Here is a 20,330-nt window from a genome sequence, read left to right as displayed (position 1 = left end):
ATAGTGAGGATCTCCCCACAAGTCCGCCCCCACACCATGGATTGAGCTGGGCATAACCTGTGCAACGAAGTAAGTCATTCATGTGGGGGATTGTGTGTGAACTCAAACCTGAGCCAAGGCTATGGTGGGCAAACAATGAAAGGGATCATACAGTACATACCAGGTAGACCATCAACGGATCTGTGGTAGCGAGTCCAGCCAGGCGGAGGCCTCTCTTGGATTGGTAAAGAACCGAGTTGTCTCGCCGTCCTGGACTCTCAGGCGAGCAGGGAAGAGTACACTGTAGCGGATGCTGCGTGATCGTAGAGCCGCCTTGACTTGGTCAAAAGATTTCCTGAGTTTCTGGGTCTCTACCGAATAGTCGGGGAAGATCATCAACTTCGTGTTCTGGAATCCGAGGTCCCCAACGTTTCTAGAGGCGCGGAAAAACTCGTCTCTGTCTCTGAAATTGAGGAGACGGAGAATGAAAGTGCGAGGGGGAGATCCGGGAGGCCCCGGCTTAAGCGGGATGCGGTGCGCCCTCTCCACCGTGTAGTAAGGTGACCAGCAGGCCTCGGATAAAAGGTCACGGATCATACCCTCTATGAAGGAGGTAGGGTTGTTCCCCTCTGCCCCCTCCGGTAAACCAACAATGCGAAGGTTATTACGTCAGTTCCTATTCTCCGCATCCTCGGCTCTGTATTCAAGGGCTTTTACTTTGGTTTGAAGCGTACGGAGTGATGCCCCATGTTCTGCAATGGTGTCTTCGATGGTACTCAGTCTTTGCTCCGTCTCAGCGACTCGCGATCTGATTTTATCTATATCTTGGCGAATTAGACCCATACCCAGCTGAACTGCTTCAATCTTTGTTGTTAGCATGGATTGGCAAGTAGCAATGGCCGCCATGACATCCGCCAGCCAGGGGGGCCGAGAGTCGTCCGACTCCATAGTGTTTGTTTGCGGAGATCTGTGGGTGCTGCGTGTATTAAGGGCATCCGGAGGGGGACAAGTGGGCGTCTGAGGGGAGTCCAGCTGCGGTGGGAAGGTCAACCTCTTACCCCCTTTACTATATTTAGCGCTGGAGTTCCTGCACCTCATTCAGGTACTGGTGGCCCAGATCTGAGCAATAATCAGCAACTGGCTGTGAGAGCCTGTCCGCAGAATCAGGGGTGTTCAGGCAATAGGTAGGGTAAAACTAGTGTCCCCTTAACAGTCATCTCCCCTCACCTGCAAATGGATGGTATAGAATCTGCCCACTTCAGGCCTACACAGGCCCACAGGGATGTTCAGCCCAGCCACCTCCATTCACACCTCCGCCTTCACACGCGGTCCGCAACAGCCTATGAGGCCCGATTACAGGGCCGATCACGGCAGGGGATTCCCGACCTGCCACGCGGGCCGTCAGGAAAGGCCGCGGCTTCAGCCTAATCGCCCGCTGTAGGCCGGGAGCGTGCAGCAGGACTCTGATCCCGGCCTGGAACCAAAAAATCTCCTCACTCTTCGACCGACAGGTATTCCCCGGGTCCCCCTCAGCCAGCAGGGACAAGATTAGTGGGTCAGCAGAGGCGATTAATCCGCATCTCATACACGAACCAGCGGAGCTCTCCAAAAAGAAACGCCGCTCACAGCGCCATCTTGGCCACGCCCCCACATTTTCTGGAATTTACACAGCTTTTAGTTTATGACTGCTTATCTCATTTCCTGGGGAGCTAAAATGACAGGGCAGTACAACCCCCCCCCCCAATGACCCCATTTTGGAAAGTGGACACCCCAAGGAAATTGCCGAGAGGCATGTTGAGCCCATTGAATCATTAATTTTTTTGTCCCAAGTGATTGAATAATGACAAAAAAAAATAAAAATTATTTTACAAAAAGTTGTCACTAAATGATATATTGCTCACACATGCCATGGTTATATGTGGAATTGCACCGCAAAATACATTTTGCTTCTCCTGAGTACAGGTATACCACATGTGTGGGACTTTTTGGGAACCTAGCCGCATACGGGGACCTGAAAACCAAGCACCGCCTTCAGGATTTCTAAGGGTGTAAATGTTTGATTTCACTCCTCACTACCTATCACAGTTTTGAAGGCCATAAAATGCCAAGATAGCACAACCCCCACCCCCATGACCCCCTTTTGGAAAGTGGACACCCCAAGCTATTTGCTGAGAGGCATGTTGAATCCATGGAATATTTTATATTTTGCCGCAAGTTGCGGGAAAATGACAAACTTTTTTTTTTTTTTTTTTTGCACAAAGTTGTCACTAAATGATATATTGGTCAAACATGCCATGGGCATATGTGGAATTACACCCCAAAATACATTCTGCTGCTTCTGAGTATGGGGATACCACGTGTGGGACTTTTTTTGAGCCTAGCTGCGTAGGGGGCCCCGAAAACCAAGCACCGCCTTCAGGATTTCTAAGGGCGTAAATTTTTGATTTCACTCCTCACTAATTATCAGTTTTGAAGGCCATAAAATGCCAAGATAGCACAACCCCCCCCCCCAAATGACCCCATTTTGGAAAGTAGACAACCCAAGCTATTTACTGAGAGGCATGTTGAGTCCATAGAATATTTTATATTTTGCCACAAGTTGCGGGAAAATGACAAACTTTTTTTTTGCACAAAGTTGTCACTAGATGATATATTGGTCAAACATGCCATAGTTATATGTGGAATTGCACCCCAAAATACATTTTGCTTCTCCTGAGTACAGGGATACCACATGTGTGGGACTTTTTGGGAGCCTAGCTACGTACGGGGCCCTGAAAACCAAACACCGCCTTCAGGCTTTCTAAGGGTGTAAATTTTTTATTTCACTCCTCACTGCCTATCACAGTTTCGGAGGCCATTAACATTACAGTATAACAGTAAGACATACCATACCTGCAAAGCAAATGCAAAAAAATAGCAAAAAATAAAACATTTTTTAACGCAATCTGTGCTTAAAATATATATATATGCCGAAGCATGGGGGCATTCGCCTGCAAAAGTTAGGAGCAAATCGCTCCTCCACCCCTGCTCCCCCTATGCTTCGCATATATGCTCTTTTTTTTAAATGTGGTGATGAAATCACCTCCTACAGTGCTGGAGTCACGGCTTTATGTATCGTGGGAGCAAACGCTGTTGCTGTCAAGATAAATAAATCCGTGCTGCAGCTGAATGGCGTACCTGAAAACAAAAAAATGGTAAAGACAGTAAACAGTAAAGTATAAAAAAATTACATACCTGAAAAGCAAACATGATAAAACATAATAACAATAAAACATTGCAGAATAGAATACAGTAAAAAAGAGCAGAACAATAGAGAGAGAGGGAACAATAAAACGACAACTATTTTTGGATTTTTTATGTTATATATATTTTTGTGGTTTTTTTTACACTTTTTTTGTAACTGTAACTGTTGTAACTGTAACAGTTCCAGGTTCGGGTCTTTCAAAATGCGATGGCATCTTGGGAGACCCTGTGAAAGTGTGCCTAGTCTGTGCAGTGCTGTACCCTACGCTAATACTCAACTAGTGTATGGTAGCGTTCAAAACATTCACCAATGCAAAGACCAGGATTGTCAGGACAGGAGGGACAATAATAGCGGGTGTCACGCCTATATCCGCGCTTGCTGCAGACACGACATCTTCTTTGGGGGGCTCGTTGGCTAGGGGTACTTGGGAGGACATACGGAAAATGCCTCTCATGCAGCCAGCTTACTGCATTTGGATTGGGAAGGTGAGGTGGAGCACCGTCTGGAAACAGAAGGGTTCTGACGATCTCTTCCTGGAATTTAAGGAAGGTTCCAGTCCATCCTGAAGCTCTGTATAGCACGAGCGTTCAGCAAAGCCAATTGAAATAAGTATACAGACACTTTTTTAAACCAGCGTCTGGCCTTATGGGCAACTAGGTATGGCGCCAACAACTGGTCGTTGAGGTCCACCCCTCCCATATTAAGGTTATATTCGTGGACACAGAGGGGTTTCTCCTCTCCACAACACCAGTCGCTGTAGGAATTTGGACCGTCTTGTCTGCATGAAGGGCGGTAAGAACAAAAACATTCTTATTATCCCTCCACTTCACAGCAAGTAAATTATTACACTTGAAGCAGGCTCTCTCCCCCAGCCTAAGACGGGAATCTACAAGCCGCTGGGGAAAGCCCCGGCGATTAGGTTGCACGGTGCCACATGCTCCAATCTGATGATCAAACAAGTGACTAAAAAGTGGCACGCTTCTGTAATAATTGTCCACGTACAAGTGGTACCCCTTTCCGAATAAGGGTGACACCAAGTCCCACACAATCTTGCCAGCGCTCCCTATGTAATCTGGGCAGTTCGGCGACTCTACATGGCTATCTTTTCCCTCATAAACCATAAAACTACATGTATAGCCTGTGGTCCTGTCACAGAGCTTATACATCTTGACCCCGTATCTGGCACGCTTGCTGGGAAGATACTGTTTGAAAGAAAAGCATCCAGAAAACTTAATCAGGGACTCATCAACACAGGCAACTTGATGGAGAGTAAACAAGTCTACAAAACATTGGTTGAAGTGATTTACGAGGGGCCGAATTTTGTAGAGCTGATCGTATCCAGGGTCTCCACGAGGATGACAGAGTTCATTGTTGTTGAAATGTATGAACCACAAGATCTCCTCGTATCATGCCTTGGTCATGGAGGCAGAGAACATGGGCATATGGTGAACTGGGCCAGTGGACCAATATGACCACAACTCACTGTTTTTAGTTATGACCATGAGGAGGGTTAGGCCCAGAAAGATCTTAAATTCGGAAACCGCTATTGGTTTCCAACCTCTGGCAAGGGATGACTGGGGATTAGTGGTGATGTATTGACCAGCATACAAATTGCTTTGATCCACAATAGATCTATAGAGATCTTCGGTGAAAAACAGCAAATAAAAATCAAGCAACGTAAAATCAACTGTTTCCACCTGAATGCCAGGTTGGCCAATGAATGGGGGGAAGTACGGGTGCTGCAAAAGTGGTGGGTTCCCAATTAGGATTGGCGAATGCAGCAGGAAGGGCACTATGGGCTAGACGGGCCTGTGTTTGTCTTCTTCTTGGTGGCAGCGGGACACTACTTGTGCTTGCCACCTCACCAGCTTGAACTGCACTTATGGGACTCGCCATGTCACCACGTGTTACTGCAGTGCTGGTTTGACTACGACCAGGGTGTACTAGGCCGCTGGTGCTTGCCAGTTCACCAGAGGGAATAGCGGCCTTCTCTGCTCCATAGGAGAGCCCTGCGGTTCTTGCACCTCAACAGCAGAAGATCGGGGTCTGGTACGCTTGACCTTGGCAGGGACCACAACTCCGTTGTCAGAGCTATCTGTCATGGAGCCTGAATCTGACAGATGAGTGACAGCCTCTTCACTATCTGTCATGCTCAGTAACGTGTAGGACTCATCACTAGTGTACCTTTGATTTGCCATTTTGGGCTCTAAATGTAGTGGTACACTAGTGAGACTCACAGGTAAAAAAGCTCCTGACTGTTAGCGATTCAAACGCTACCAAAAAAACTGTTAGCGATCGCAGGTATTAGGCCTGACTCTGCGACCGCTGCAGTTATGTGTGTTGTGTTTTGTAAGTGACAGTGATCGATTGATACTGCACTTGGGTGGGCTGGGCTGGGCAAAACGTGGGTGCTAGCAGTTATCCGGGCTGATCCTGCTAACACTGCGTTTTTGGGAACCCTAAACTGCTGGGGACGCTAGCATAGATCTGATCAGATCAGATATTGATCCATTCAGATACTGTACCACTAAGGGAGGTGTATGCTGTGTGAGTGGGCGTTAGCGGTACTGGGCCACTAACCCGACGCTGCCTGGGGCGACGCAGACCCTATCTGACCCTAAAAGCTAACTGATATCACCTGCTGGGCAATCAGGGGGTTAAACATTTATTAGGTAATAAACGGCAGGTGCCCTGACACCATAAAAAAGAAACTAACTAACCACCCAGAACAGTTATACGGTGATCACTGGTGAAAGGGTTAACAAGGGGGCAATCAGGAGGTTAAAACCTTTTATTAGGTAGTATATGGGGGTACCTGACGCTATAAAAAGCTAACGGTGAGCCTAAATACTTACCTGGCTACCTAGCGTCACTTGTGACAGTAATATGGCGATCAGAAAAAAGATCGCTTAGTGACAGGGGTTAACTGGGGGGTGATGAAGGGGTTAAACCTTTTTGGGGGTAGAGAGGTACCCTAGATCTAAAGGGGCTTACCACTAACTGCCCTAACACTTATAACAGTCACAAATGACACCAATGCAGTAATCAGTATAAAAATAGAAACTGCTATTGGTGTCACTGTAACAGGAGGTGCGGGGGGGGGGGGGGTGATCGGGGGTGATTTGTATGCCAGCGTGTTCTACTATTAGTGTAGTGTTGGTGCAAACTTACTTGGATGTCTTCTCTCCTCGGAAGCCGGAACGAAAAGGCTTCACGAGGACATCACTTCCTCTGCTTCTGTTTACATTACAGAAGCAGAGGAAGCTTCTCATTTGCCAGGAGCGATCGCAAGGGGGTGGCCATGAATCAGTGTCCTCCCCCCTCAACACGGATTGCTCCTGGAACGATGCCAACCGCCTCGGGCACCTGCGATGTGCCCCCCCGCCCGCAGGTGGGGAGTAACGTACCTATACATTACTCTGCCTGCCCATGCCATTCTGCCGCAGTATATCTGCGTGAGGCGGTCGGCAACTGGTAATATATATTAGGGCGGGGTGGTCAGCAGTAAGGTTCATATTACTGCTGACTCATGGTCCAGCAGGTATGGGCAGGGACATTACCTTTCCTTCACGGTGCACTGGTTAACTCTGCTGGCAGCTGGGAAGGATGCAGGACAAGGTTCAGTGTTGTTGGAGCTTGTTCCGCCAACCACGCCTCCAAAAAGCTAGTGGTAATTCTGCCACAGCTCCCTCCTCCACCCCCTCCTCTTCTTCTTCCTCTATTGCCTCTTCTGCAGATTTGTCCTCTGAACCAGCAGTGCTCCGTAAGCGTTCAAGGGGCTACGCAAGCAGTCAGGCTAAAAGATACAATGTGGTGCTTGAGTTGGTCTGCCTAGGGGACAGGAGCCACACTGGGGCAGAGATTTTGTCAGCTCTGCAGGGGCAGGCTCAGAGGTGGTTGACGCCATGGATTTATCCTTGGCCTTGTTTATAACTGTTAGTCTTCCAATGCTTCTTACCGTGATAGCCGGCTATATATGGGGGCAAGTGGCGTACCCTTTTTGTATGACTGTTTTGTTTTATGGTCAGGCAACGCACTGACACCTTTGCAGCTATTGTGCTATATGCTGGGTGTTCAGTGTGCCACTGTACCTTTAAGAAAGGGTGGCTCCCCTTCAGTCCACCTGCTCTCACCTATCCATTAGAATGCATGTGCCTCCACTGTGGGGACACTTATAAGTTAGTGTTAGATACCACAGATACCAGGGTGCCTTGACGAGGCTCTGTGGCTTACGCATGCATTTGCAAATGTGTGCAGACTAAACCACTACTTTTAACGCATACTGTTGGACAGTTTTACTTGGTTGTCTGCGGGCTGGTCGGTAAATTAAGCTTGTTTTTTTTCCTTGTATTTATCCTTGGCCTTGTTTATCGTGGTTGACGTAATGCCAGCTTCAGCCAGGAATGGTAGTATGCAACGACGGCACCAACCTTCTCTCCGTCCTCCGACAGGGACACACACATCCTGAATTTGGTGGTGCAGCAGTTCTTGACTAGGTACCCAAGGCTTACAAGATCTCCTGAGGCAGGCCAGAAAAGTCTGTGGTCATTTCCGACAGTCATACAATACCAGTGCTCGGCTGGCTGACATTCAAAGGGAATGCAACCTGCCCACCAACTGCCTCTTTTGTGACATGCCCACCAGGTGGAAATCAACATTGACAATGAGTACCTGTGCGAGTATGGCACCAGGACAGGGTGAGGGGAGCTTGGCTTCTTTTCACCATGCCAGTGGCTACTGATCAAGTATGTAGGCACTGCCACCATTTAAGGAGGCCACAAGGATGGTGAACAGGGACAATGCATGCATCAGTGACACTGTCCCTCTAGTCTTCCTTCTGGAGCACATGCTTCGTGGAATCATGGATAGGGCACTTGAGGCAGAACAGTGGGAGGAAGAGGAAAACTTCCTTTCCTCTCAAGGCCCCTTTTATCCAGATAGCATTCCTCCGGGCCTGCCAAACACACAGGAAGACGAGGAGGAGGATTGTGTTAGCATGGATGTAGAGGATAAAACTCAGCAGCAGTCTTCAAGGGATGGATTTCAGTCCCCAGAAACTCAAGGAGTTGTAGGTGGCTGGGAGGAGGTAGTTATGGATAATGTGATCCTTAGTGACCCAGAGGACTCAGAATCGAATGCCTCTGCAAACTTACACTGCATGGCCTCCCTGATTCTGCAAAGTCTGCGAAAGGACCCTAGGATTTGTGGTATCCAGGAGAGGGATCATTACTGGCTGGCAACCCTTCCTGATCCACGTTACAAGGGTAAAGTTACAGAATTCATCCTGCCTTTGCAGAGGGAGCAGGGGATGAAACATCTTCAGGAGGCCTTGAAGAAAGGTTTGTGCAACGCATTTCCAGACCTTGGGAGGTTACAATTTCCTGGTGCTGGACAACGTGTTGCTGAGGCTTCGTTCAGTCAGAGGAAGAGCGGTGGAGAAGGTGCCCGGCTGACCGATGCCTTTAAACAATTTTTCAGTTCTCAGCGTAAAGGTCTGATCGGTTCAAGCAACCATCGACAGCGTCTGCATTATATGGTGCATATAGGAGCAAGAGCAGACTTGGAGAGCTTTCCAACAGAGCATCCACTGGATTACTGGGTCCTGAGGATGGACCACTGGCCAGAACTTGCTCAATATGCAATTGAGCTACTGGCCTGTCCTGCATCCAGCGTGCTTTCTGAACACACATTCAGTGCTGCTGGAGGGTTTGTAATGGATCAAAGAGTGCGTCTGTCCACAGACTCCATTTATAGGCTCACATTTATAAAAATTAATCAGTCCTGGATCAGCAGCTATCAAGGACCTGATGCTGATGTAACTGATTGAATTTGCTATGGATCTGGGATCCCTTGAAGACTGTCTATGCTGCCTATCCTATTCCTCCTCAATCTTGATGATGCTAGCTTCCAACAATATTTTTGGTTTAGGGCACCACCACCCAAGACCCAATATTTTGGCCCCTGTTTAACAGGGGCATGTTATTACGTTCCTGCGCCCAACAAGAGTATCTGTGAGGGGTTACAGTGTTGTGGCACCACCACCCTGGGCCCAATATTTCTGCCCCTGTTTAACCACTTCAAAACCGGGCACTTAGACACCTTCCCGCCCAGGCCAATTTTCAGCTTTCAGCGCTGTCGCAATTTGAATGACAATTGCGCGGTCATGCTACACTGTACACAAACAAATTTTTTATCATCTTGTTCCCACAAATTGAGCTTTCTTTTGGTGGTATTTGATCACCTCTGCGGTTTTTATTTTTTGCGCAACAAATAAAAAAAGACCGATAAATTAAAAAAAAAAAAAAACAAGTTTTACTTTGTTTCTGTTAAATTTTTTTGTAAATAAGTACGTTTTCTCCTTCAATGACGGGCACTGATATGGCTGCACTGATGGGCACTGATACGGCGGCACTGATGGGGTGGCACCGACGGGCACTGATAGGCGGCACTGGTATGCGACACTAATAGGCACTCATAGGTGGCACCGATGGGCACTCGTAGGCGACACTGATGGGCACTCGTAGGTGGCATTGATGGGTACTTATGGGTGGCACTGATGTGTGGCACCGATGGGCAATGACAGGTGGCACTCATAAAACATATTGGGGGCATTGCTGGGCAGATCTGGAACATAATGGTGCCAATCAGTGCCCATTTGTGGGCACTGATTGGCAAGATTGGGCACATGTGGATGGCCATGGGGTACATACCTGGCCATCCACATGTTGCCCCTTCCCTGGTGTTCCTAGTGGCGATCCCTGGTGGTCCAGTGTGGTGATCTGAGGGGGGGCTGCACTGATAAACAATCAGCGCAGACCCCCCCTGTCAGGAGAACCGCCGATCGGCTCTCCTCTAGGAAAAGCCGATCAACGGCTCTTCCCATTGACAGCGTGATCAGCCGTGATTGGACACGGCTGATCACGTGGTAAAGAGCCTCCGCCGGAGGCTCGTTACCAAGATCAGTGGAGCTGTGTGTCAGGCTGACAGACCACTCCACCGATCGCCGGCATGTTATCCTGCTGGACGTCATTTGACGCCCAGTCAGGATAACGGAACCACTTCCCGGACGTCAATCCGCTATAGGGCGGGCGGGAAGTGGTTAACCACCTCAGCCCCGGAAGATTTGGCTGCTAAATGACCAGGCCATTTTTTGCGATACGGCACTGCGTCGCTTTAACAACTTTAACCACTTTTTTTGCTAGAAAGTCACTTAGAAAGAAAAAAACATACAATGTTTGGGGGTTCTAACACCCTAGAGAAAAAAATGGCGTTCATTCCCATACTTTCTGTCACACCGTATATGTGCAGCGGTCTTACAAGCGCACTTTTTTTTTGGAATAAATACACTTTTTTTAATTAAAAAATAAGACAACAGTAAAGTTAGCCCAATTTTTTTTATACTGTGAAAGATAAAGTTACTCTGAGTAAATTGATACCCAACATGTCACGCTTCAAAATTGCGCCCACACGTGGAATGCCGACAAACTTTTACCCTTAAAAATCTCCATAGGCGATGTTAAAAAAATTCTACAGGTTGCATATTTTGAATTACAGTGGAGGTCTAGGGCTAGAACTATTGCTCTCACTCTTTCTCTTATCTCACCATTCGCGGCGATACCTCACATGTGTGGTTTGAACACCGTTTTCACATGCGGGCACAACTCATGTATGCGTTCGCTTCTGCACGCGAGCTCGGCAGGACGGGGCGCGTTTAAATTTTTTTTTTTATTATTTTTTTTACCTTTTATTTATTTTTACACTGTTCTTTTTTTAAAAAAAATGTGTCACTTTTATTCCTATTAAAGGAATGTAAACATCCCTTGTAATAGAAAAAAAGCATGACAGGACCTCTTAAATATGAGATCTGGGGTCAAAAAGACCTCAGATCTCATATTTACACTAAAATGCAATAAAAAAAAATAAATAAAAAATAAAAAAAAGTTGTCATTAAAAAAAAAAAAAAATGGCCATTTAAAGAGCTATGGGCAGACATGACGTTTTGACGTTGCTTCCACCCTGCAATGATATGGGGACGGGTGGGGGCCATCTTCCCCTCACTCGTCTCCATGTGAGGCTAGGGAGAGGATCCGATCACCTCCACCGCGACGACGGCTCCGGTAAGCGCGGAGGGCACCGGGACCCCCTCCCGGCGCCAATAAAAGTGATCTTGCGGCGAATCCGCTGCAGAGACCACCTTTATCTTGAAGCGGACCACACGCTGAAGAAGAGAACACCGGGGTTATGGCAGCTAGCTGCTGCCATAACAACGGTATTCCGCTTCAAAGTACCGAAGTATAACGACGGTGGGCGGTCCGGAAGTGGTTAACTGACAATTGCACGGTCATGCGACGCTGTACCCAAACAATATTGACGTTCTTTTTTTCTCACAAATAGAGCTTTCTTTTGGTAGTATTTGATTACCTTTGCGGTTTTTATTTTTTGCTCTATAAACAAAAGAAAAGTGACAATTTTGAAAAAAAACACACAGTATCTTTTACTTTTTGCAATAATAAATATTTGAAATGTAAAAAAAACAAAAAAACAACTAAATTTTTTCCTCAGTTTAGGCCAATATGTATTATTCTACATATTTTTGGTAAAAAAAAAAATAAAATCGCAGTAAGCGCATATTGATTGGTTTGTGCAAAAGTTGTAGCGTCTACAAAATAGTAGATAGATTTATGGCATTTTTATTATTATTATTTTTTTTTACTAGTAATGGCAGTGATCTGCGATTTTTAATCGGGACTGCAATATTGTGGCGGACAAATTGGACCATTTTGACACATTTTTGAGACCATTGACAATTATACAGCGATCAGTGCTATAAAAATGCACCAATTACTGTATAAATGTCACTGGCAGGGAAGGGGTTAACACTAGGGGGGCGATCAAGGGGTTAACTGTGTTCCCTAGGTGTGTTCTAACTGTAGGGGGGATGGGACTGACTAAGGGAGGAGACTGATCAGTGTTCATACTTAGTATGAACACACGATCTGTCTCCTCTCCCCCGAGAGAACCAGCATTTGTGTGTTTACACACACAGATACTAGTTCTCGCTCTGTCATGAGCGATCGCGTCTTACAGCGACAAAAAGGGCCGACGAACAGTTACAGCAGCTCGCCCAGGGGAGCCAACCTGCCACAGTACAACTGCGGCGGCTGGTCCGGAACTAGTTAACAGAGGCATGTAATTACAATTTTTGAAATAATCGTTAAGCAGGGCCCAATCCTGCGGCCATAAAGAGTAGCTGTGAGGGGTTACAGTGTTCTGGCGCCACCAAAACCAAAGGCCCAGTTTTTCTGCCCCTGTTTAAAGAGGAAGTAAGCCCTGATGAGTTTACTTCCTCTTTGTTTCCCTGCAAAGGTAAAGCATAATGGGCTACTATGCATCGCATGGTAGCCCATTATGTGTAACTTACCTGACAAGGGAGCCTGCGATGTCACCACTGTCCCTTCTTCTGCGAAGCGTCCATCTTCTTTCCGGGTATCACGGCTCCGGCGCTGTGATTGGCCGGGGCCACGATGACGTCACTCCTGCGCATGTGCTCTGGTGCCGCCACTGACGGCAAGATCACCGTTAGAGACGGCACGCTCAGTGCGCCTGCGCACCGTTGTCTACGGCACATGCCCGTAGACATCGGTGCCTGTCTTTTGGAAATATCTCCTAAACCATGTAGGTTTAGGAGATATTTCTTGCACCTACAGGTAAGCCTTAATTTAGGCTTACCTGTAGGTAAACGTGGTCTGTAAGGGTTTACAACCACTTTAACAGGGGCATATAATTACAATTTTTGATATAATATTTCACAGCAGGGCCTGTTCCTGCGCCCAACAAGAGTAACTCTGAGGGGTTACAGTGTTCTGACACCGCCAACACCTAAGGCCCAATTTTTCTACAGAGTATATACTGCAGTCCATATAGTATATATACTGCTGCTCAGAGTATATAGTGCTTGGGGGATCCCCACACCATTATATACATTTTTGGCGTGGGTTTACCTTACTATTCATACCAGACCCAAAGGGCCTGGAAATGGACTGGGGGGGAACCCACACGTTTTTTTTCAATAATTTTTATCTATATTGCCGGGATCCGACAATACATTACAGCCGCGAGCAGTTTTAAATTATGTTTTTTCCTTTAGAAATGTCATTTTGCTGTGGTACTGTTATAAACATGGGAAAGAAGCGCTACTTTACAGGCAGACTAGGGAGACTCCCAGGCATGATATTTAAAGGAATATTTCATTTTTATTGTTTCACTTTAAGCATTTTGAAAATCACTGCTCCTGAAAAAACAGCCAGGTCCCCAAACACTTTTTATGGTAATAACTTGCATATAAGCCTTTAAAATGAGTACTTTTGATTTTTCACGTTCACGTTCCATAGACTTTAACGGTATTCGCACAAATGTTTTGCCTGTTCGCATGTTCTGCTGCAAACCGAACCGGGGGTGTTCAGCTCATCCCTACTCTCCAGCATAGTGGGGAAATATTAGAATCAAATTTAGATATACAGTATGGTGTCAGATACCAGCATAACATAATTTTTTGTTTGAGTTCCCATAAATTTACAATGAACTTCTCTTATTTTCTCTCCTTTGGTCAGCTAAATATACATTTGAAAGGTTTTTGTTATATCTTCTTTTGTTTTTGTACTATTATTTCTCTAATCTCTGACTTTTTTCTGTGGCATGTCTGCCTTCTTTGACTAGCTCTTGTAGTATGAGCACAGTCTCTGATCATTTTGTGGAGAATGCCCACAGCCTCTGACCATCTTCACATCCAGTAATTCCAAGTGTTCTAAGTATAGGGGCATATGAATTTCTCCCCTTCCTTCTAGGATTTAGTGCTTGGACCTAAGTGGCCAACCATCATGCCTGAACACTTTTCACAGTGAGGGGGCAGGTCATAAACCCTGTGTAAGCTCTAACACTGATATGGAGCTCTCGCAGGGTTTAGCCTTGGCTCTTCTGCAGGCTACCAGAGTACCAAGGTAGAATTTGAAGGTATCAGGGTGGAGGTATGACCAAAAATAAAAAACGGTATTAACTTAATTTCGGAACGTTTTAAACCTTCCACCAGAGCCAAATCAGAGGCACACAGCGGGGCTTTCCTGCATAATAGTGTGAGAGGATGATTAATTATAGGCTTCTTCATCGAAGATTGTGCTGCTATCGTAACTCTTATTTATGCGGTTTATAAAATGTCATTGTAAGTTCTACTTCAGTTATCAGTATCAATGTCTCTCAGCTAATAAAGCTACTCAATAGAGTCCTGGTTCTAGTTTCCACCACTGTACATACTAATTACTGTACATATTTTTTGTTTATATATATATATATATATATATATATATATGTGTGTAATTACAGGTTTCATGAATTAAAAACGCCCAGGCAGTGCACTCAGAGAGGATAAAAAGGCCCTCCTACTCAGAACAGATGTATAACACTGCAAACTCATTTACCTCAAAGAAACTGTCACTTAATCCCTCATGATGGAAGGTGTCAGCTCTTGAAACTTAAAATTTCAATACTCTCTGCAGATTTTGTAGCACTTGAGGTCGATTCTATAAAGGTTATGACAAAAAAAAAAAAACCCCGGGGTAAATTTACCACACTGAGCAAATGAACAGGTTCACTTTAATGGCAGTGCCACTAGCAGCTTATAGCTACCTTCCCTTTGTTCCCCCACTAGGCAATGAAAAGCTTACACAAGACCCTCACGCCACCATCATGTGACTTGATGCCTGAGAGGCCAGTCACAAAGCATTATTGCTTTTAACAACATGAACTGTTGCCACATGGACCAACATAAATAATTTTCCTGATGCCAACATGGCAGCATACATGTAGTAGTATGCTGCTATAGGTAGGTGCCAAGAAAGGATAATGACGGTAAATATTTGATACAATTCTGTGCACCCACTCACCCGATGCAATGGGATCTTGGACACCAGCGAGCATTTTTATTGAGATTTCAATCTACACAAAATCATTACAGAATCCCTTAAAGTGTAAGTAATGTAAATTATTTTTTACTTGTACCTACAGGTAAGTCTACAAAAAGGCTTACCTGTAGGTACAGTAAATATCTCCTAAATCTGCACGGTTTAGGAGATATTCACACTGCATGCAGCCTGTGATGTCACCGGTGCATGTGCTTTGAAGGGACGGCATTCCCTTGCCGGCCCTTTAGAGCTCCATGCTGCGGTGCTTGCGCAGGAATGATGTCACCGCGCACGGCCAGAGGATGCAAACCTGGAAGGAAGACTGTGTGAAGATGAAGGCGCCTTCAACAGTGACAGCACCCTACTGGAAGGCTTCGTTCTAAGGTATTTCATAATGTGCTAGTATGCTATACATACTAGCACATTATGCAACGACCTTACAGGGTTTTGAAAAAAAACAATGCGGTTTGCTACTGCTCTAAAGTGACTTTTTCCATGTTTGTTGCTTACATGGAGCATCATGAATAAGCATGGTTGTATTAAACAGAAATAAAAAAGATGTAGCTCTGCACTGTGGTGGGGCGGCAGCTGACACAGATAAGTAATATACCAAACTTATAAATAATCTTAAGAAAAAGTGTGTAGCGCCAGAAGTAAATGAACAGCGATGAAATGTGAATACTGTGTTATAAATGGACAGCACATTGAAATAAAGTCCAAAAAAGTGTTAAAAGTGAAAAAATTACACATATATATATATATATATATACATATACATATACACACACACACACACACACACACACACACACACACACAGTTGTATGCAAAAGTTTAGGAACCCCTGACAAATTCCATGATTGTCATTTATAAATATTTGGGTGTTTGGATCAGCAATTTCATTTTGATCTATCAAATAACTGAAGGACACAGTAATATTTCAGTAGTAAAAATGAGGTTTATTGGATTAACAGAAAATGCGCAATATGCATCAAAACGAAATTAGACAGGCGCATAAATTTGGGCACCCCAACGGAAAAATCACATCAATATTTAGTAGAGCCTCCTTTACCAGAAATAACAGCCTCTAGACGCTTCCTATAGCCTGTAATGAGTGTCTGGATTTTGGATGAATTTATTTTGGACCATTCCTCCTTACAAAACATCTCCAGTTCAGTTAGGTTTGATGGTTGCCGAGCATGGACAGCCTGCTTCAAATCACCCCACAGATGTTCATTGATATTCAGGTCTGGGGACTGGGATGGCCATTCCAGAACATTGTACTTGTTCCTCTGCATAAATGCCCAAGTAGATTTTGAGCAGTGTTTTGGGTCATTGTCTTGTTGAAATATCCAGCCCCGGTGTAACTTCAACTTTGTGACTGATTCCTCAACATTATTCTCCAGAATCTGCTGATATTGAGTGCAATCCATCCGACCCTCAACTTTAACCAGATTCCCAGTACTGGCACTGGGCACACAGCCCCACAGCATGATGGAACCTCCACCAAATTTTACTGTGGGTAGCAAGTGTTTTTCTTGGAATACTGTGTTCTTTTGCCACCATGCATAACGCCCCTTGTTATGACCAAATAACTCAATCTTTGTTTCATCAGTCCACAGCACCTTATTCCAAAATTAAGCTGGCTTGTCCAAATGTGCGTTTGCACACCTCAAGCGACTCTGTTTGTGGCGTGTGTGCAGAAAAGGCTTCTTTCGCATCACTCTCCCATACAGCTTCTCCCTGTGCAAAGTGCGCTGAATTGTTGAAGGATGCACAGTGACACCATCTGCAGCAAGTTGATGTTGTAGGTCTTTGGAGGTGGTCCGTGGGCTGTTTTTGACCGTTCTCATCACCCTTCACCTTTGCCTCTCCAATATTTTATGTGGCCTGCCACTTCTGGCCTTAACAAGAACTGTATCTGTGGTCTTCCATTTCCTCACAGTGGACACTGACAGCTTATATCTCTGCGATAACTTTTTGTAGCCTTCCCCTAAACCATAATGTAGAACAATCTTTGTTTGCAGGTCATTTGAGAGTTGTTTTGAGGCCCCCATGTTGCCACTCATGTTGCCTTCAAAGCAGAGTCAAAGAGAACAACAACTTGCAATTGGCCACCTTAAATACCTTTTCTCATGATTGGATGCACCTGTCTATGAAGTTCAAGGCTTAATGAGCTCACCAAACCAATTGTGTGTTCCAATTAATCAGTGCTAAGTAGTTACAGGTATTCAAATCAACAAAATGACAAGGGTGCCCAAATTTATGCACCTGTCTAATTTTGTTTTGATGCATATTGCACATTTTCTGTTAATGCAATAAACCTAATTTCACTACTGAAATATTACCGTGTCCTTCAGTTATTTGATATATCAAAATGAAATTGCTGATCCAAACACCCAAATATTTATAAATGACAATCTTGGAAATTGTCAGGGGTTCCTAAACTTTTGCATACAACTGTATATCTCACACACACACACACACACACACAGTATAAGTCCAATCTTGAATGGAAATCAACAATAAGAAAACAATATAGGGAAAAATTTAGTTTTAATGCACAGTCCCATGATAGGATAAGCAATATAAACTTATTGGTGAAAACACAATAGTTAAGATGTGCACAAAAAATTGGTGGTGACTTAAAAAGTGAAGAAGTGATCCAGTACATTGCTCCAGAATCATTCACCGCACCCCTGTGAAATGGACACTCACCGGAAAAGCTGGCTGCCGTTACAGCAGCAAACACGCACTCAGTGTAGATCCACCATCTGTTGTGGGGAAGGCTGTTCAGCAACTCGCACCATCCAGATGTAGCTGTAGTAAATAAAGCTCACCGGGGGCCAGATGAAGTCTCCATATTGTAGTATTTATTGGATTTGCATGTTAAAAGCCAAAATAAAATGAATCATAAAAACATAGGACAATGGGTGCCACTGCCGACCCCGCATCAGACAGTGACCTTACGTCAGCACTAGTGTCTACTCCCCAACACGTTTCATCCAATAGGACGTTATTAAGGGGTCCTCTAGTGTCAGATGTCAAACTAGTTTATATAGCCTCTCAAAACTGCTCAAATCAGTGTCTTCTTAGAGAAATTGCAAACAGGAAGTGATCCGTCTGCCATTTTACTGGTCTAAAAATAGCAGACGTATCACTTCCTCTATCTATCCATTATTATGCATTTGCTTCTACTTTGGAGGCTATCAAAAATGTATAACGTTAGGACTGCAAATAATACTGGGGTGCTGTGAAGTGGCTCTGTAGCTTACGCATGTATTTGCAAATGTGTGCAAACTAAATCCCTGTTTTTAATTCAATCTTATTTTATTAAGAAAGGAAAAGTGTACAGTACACAAACATATCTTTCAGTAACACATATAAAGAGAAAAACATCAATTTAATATCTCTTTCAAAACGTCTCATATATTATGGAGTTCGTTAGTTTCAATTATTCTAGTTTGATATACAAGCCTGTGTAACTATATCTTCAATCCTGACTTCTTAAGGGTCAGTGAGCACCACTATCCACTCAATGAGTGGCGCCCACTTGTTACAAATATGCTAGGGCTTTTGTTGATGTGCTAATCGCATTTTTTCTTAGGATGAAACTCTGTGTGCCACAATTTCCGTCTGGTGAGACTAAAGATTATGTTTTGGAAGGTCGTGTAGCACTGTAATATATGAAGTGAAGAGGGGGATGAAGATGAGGACAGAGGGGTCAAGGCAGTATAGTAGGTAGATAGTAAGAGGGAGACATTCCACTTAGGCTACACAGTTGCATTGGTGGATTCCTCTGCAACCCAAGGAATGAATTCTGAGGAATATTGAAACATAGACCATGAGGTCCAGGTCTTGGAGAATTGCTCCTCTTTACCCATTTCCTGCGACAACATGCGTTCTAAGCTATTAATTCGGTCCACTTCAATTGCCCACTCCCCCAGGGAAGGCATGTTTGTCAACTTCCAGGGTCTGGGCAGAACCGTTCTAGCTGCTGCCAGAAAGTGGTGCAGAATGTCTTTTTTGACCGATTTAAGAGGTCCAGGGATCATAGATAGCAGGGTTACCTCAGGAGAGGGTGTGATTGATGTCGCCATCAGTCTGCAGTACCTAAATCCCTGTTTTTAACGCATACTGTTAGACAGGATAATTTGGTTGGTTGCAGGCTGGTCAGTAAGTTGAGCTAGGAATTTTCTTTGGTTTTGTTTGACATGCGTCTCCCTGCCATGTGCTTCTTGCTGCAAAGGCCAGTGATAGGTGGGGGCTGTGGCCATTTGTTTGATCTGCTTACACCTTACCATCTTTTGAACTCTTCTAGTCCAAGTTACATATAGTTAATTTAGCCCGAGTCCATGGGGGATGCATTCTGTTGTATCCCTCCCCCCTCATGTTGTATTTATTTCCCCACCCTGACGTTCGTCCTTTGTTTTTGTCCCTGGCTTTTCCTGATATCTTCCACCAGCCAGTTCTCACTATATTTCCCCTCTTCCCACCCTTCACTAAACCCTCCCCATCTTTTCATGCCCAGACCTATCTGCTTATTTAGCAGTTTGGTCAACCCTCTTTTTTTAAACCCCATTAAAAGGTCTTAAAACAACATCCTCCTATAGGACTGGAAAACTGCCTGATATAAATGTTTGTTCTTTTCACCCCAATTGTTTGAACATTCTGTTGAATGTTTTAGCCCTGCATGGCCATGGCTGTTATTATACCATCTAAAACAAACAATAAAAATGATTGAAACGAAAATACTTGCAATCCAAAGTGGAAATCGGTGCAAAAATAGAGGTACTTTCAAAAACCACTCTTACCAATATGTGTGTATCCTATAGTTTAACTATAGTTTTACTTCAAGCTGAAAAAAAATTAAAAAAAATAAAATGTACTTTTTTTTTAAAAGGACATTTTTGGATTGGTTCTTTATATTTGTTATATAATCCACTGCAACTTTTTACAGTGATTTTGTGAGGGACTGCAGCCTTCTTTCACATTTTTCTATGCATTTGTCTGAAAATGCCTAATCTCCTATCTTGTAGACCACAGGCGCACTTGCTCTGCACCCAAGGTGTGGGTAAACTGCAGCGCATCACTGTGAAAGCAGCCTTATAGGGGGCTCAGGTGCGTAAGGGCTCATTTACATTTCCGGTTTG

Source organism: Aquarana catesbeiana, linkage group LG03 (genome assembly GCF_042186555.1).
Source record: "Aquarana catesbeiana isolate 2022-GZ linkage group LG03, ASM4218655v1, whole genome shotgun sequence".
NCBI lineage: Eukaryota > Metazoa > Chordata > Amphibia > Anura > Ranidae > Aquarana > Aquarana catesbeiana.
The sequence above is the reverse complement of the archived record's forward strand: the minus strand, read 5'-3'. Positions refer to the sequence as shown.